Raw genomic sequence first — 2,770 nt, 5'->3', positions numbered from 1 at the left:
TGTTGTCCCCCATAGGGCTATGGGTCAGTGAGGGATGTCATGTCACATAGTGGGGCTGCAGACTGACCATTTTTATTGCGTTTGCTTCCAGCTGACTTAAAGCAGGATTTGAATCCCTGGAACTCCCTCTGTGAGGAGTGGTCATGGCGTTGAGGAAAAGGAGAGGCCTGGCCCTAGGAAGTCCAGTTTACCACAAGGCCTGGCATAAGGAATGACTCTGTGCTCCCACCACACCCCTCAATTGAGTCCAGGCCTGGGGAACAGGCCCTACCCCAGCTGGGTAAGTAACATTAATCCCACAACCTAGTCTCTCAGTGTATATTGGTGGGGTGACCCCTAACGCTGGAACAGGTCCTCAGGGGCGACTTTACCATTGTGGAAAGTAATAGAGACAGACAGACAGTGGGGGCACAGGGGCTCCTCATCCCATGCCAGGTCTGAGAGGGTGAATGCATTTTCCAATGTGTATATGTAATCTTTCATAAGGCACACATGTCATACAGCTAACATATTACATAGTCAATGGGCAATATCCTAAGTGGACAACAATAAACAGGCAATGAAGTGAATCATCGTCCTGACCTACTGCTAGTTGACCTCGAGTTCCCCTGAACCCTCCCCAGGAGTTTGCTATATTTTATGGTTGTTTGGTTCTAGAACCTGATGGCTCTTATCTACAGATAACCTCCAGGCACAGAGAATAGCCAGATGTAAGTATGAGCCATCTTTTATGGTTGCCCCTTTATGACAGTTCCTTTATGGGAGGCTATTGGAAGAACTGTGTATTACATGAGAACATATATTAAGACTTATTTATATCTCAATACTGTGAGGGTCTTCCCCAGTGAAGTTGATTTTCCAGACCCATAGTTACGAGCATCGAGGATTTAGCTGCAGGACACTCTCATCCAGTCCTTCAGGTGACCACACTAGTCACCCTTACACCCCGTGAAGCTGAACCGTAACACCTAGAAGCTAGGGTAGGCCCCCAGGTAAGGGGGTGTAAGACTGAGTCATTGTTCTATACGGCAAACCTGGAATTGCTGAGAATAATTCTGCCTCTTTACATTTGTGTACAAATCAAACCCAAGCCCACATCCGTAGTGTTGATTCCAACTCATAGTGACTTTATATAAGGTTTCTGAGGCTTTGTCAATCTTTGTGGGAACAGACAGCCTCATATTTCTCCTGTGAAGGGACTGATGGGTTTGAACCACTGACCCTATGGTTAGTCCAATGCTGACCTGACAGTGCCAACAGGAGCCTTAATATTTATATAGCATCTTTTATTTTTATCAGGCAGTCTCAGGTCTGCTGTCTCTTGAGCCTTCGAAGATTTACCCTTGTTGTTGTATGTATTATGCTCATTCACCAAGTGAGAAGGCTGGAACAGGGAAGTCAGTGTCTCTACTCAGGTCAAAATATAAATTACGAGATGCCACCAGGGCCAAGATGCAATGATTAATATTGGAGATTGGAATGCAAAGGCTGAAAACAAGGAGGAAGAAATTGTTGTTGGAAAATATGGCCTTGGTTATGGAAAGGAAGCTGGAGAGAGCGTGACAGAATTTTGCAAGACCAACGACCTCCTCATCACAAATACCCCTTTTCAACAACACAAATGTCACCTATACCCTTGCATTTCTCTAGCTGGAATATGCAAAATAAAATTGACAACATCTGTGGGAAAAGACAATGGAGAAGCTCAACATCAGTAGCTAAAATCAGGCCAGGGGCTCACTGTGGAGCAGCCCATCAACTGCTAATATATAAGTTCAGGATGATGCTGAAGAAAATTAAGACTCGTCCACAAGAGCCAAGACATGACCTTGAGTACATCCCACTTGAATTCGGATAACATCTCAAAAAGACCTGACTCATTGAGCAGTAAGGACAGAAGACCTGGTGAGCTGTGGGCTCCCATCAAGAACATCATACATGAAAAAAGCCAAGGGTCATTAAAAAGATAGGGAAGAAAGAAAAGATCAAAGTGGATGTCACAAGAGACTAAAACTTGCCCTTCATCACAGAGTAGCTAAGGCAAATGGAAGAAATGAAAAGTAAAAGAGCTGAACAGAAAATGTGGGAGGCAGCATGAGAAGAAAAAGTAAAATATTGTGATGAATTGTGCAAAGACCTAGAGTTAGAAAGCCAAAAAGGATGAACAAGCTCCAGCCTATCTTTTACCGAAAGAACTCAAGACAAAATTCAAACCTCGAGTTGCACTATTGAAAGATTCTATGGGAAAAATGTTGAATGATGCAGGAAGCATCAAAAGAAGATGGAAAGAATATACAGAGTCACTGTATCAAAAAGAGCTAGTCAAGATTAAACCCTTTCAAGAAGTAGCATATGAGCCAGAACCAATGGTATTGAAGGAAGATAATGCCCAAGTTGCACCGAAGGCATTAACCAAAAACAAGGTGAAGAAGCCATGTAAGGAGGGCCGTGTCTTATGTCATGTATCTGTCTAGGACAGTGCGCAAACGACTGTCCTAGCTGGTTCTCACAAACTGCTTCCTTACCGAAAACAGCAAGGAGTTTGGGGCACAACTGCAAACAGTGTTCCCCGGTAGCAGTAAACAAGAGCGGTACGGGCTGAGATATGAAACTCTCTCACGGCTATGAGAAATTCAAGCGTGGGAATAGTGAACTTCTCTGAGAACACTGCCAGTATTTAGTAGCTAAGAATAAAGCGCTGTGGTCCGTCAGGGCTGCAGTTTTGAACCGTCTCTGTCTGTGTCTATTTTGTGCTGCAGTCCTGTATTGT

The sequence above is a fragment of the Echinops telfairi genome, unplaced genomic scaffold (genome assembly GCF_000313985.2).
Source record: "Echinops telfairi isolate 266 unplaced genomic scaffold, ASM31398v2 ScPeMD7_7425;HRSCAF=8463, whole genome shotgun sequence".
Lineage (NCBI taxonomy): Eukaryota > Metazoa > Chordata > Mammalia > Afrosoricida > Tenrecidae > Echinops > Echinops telfairi.
Note: the sequence above shows the minus strand (reverse complement) of the source record.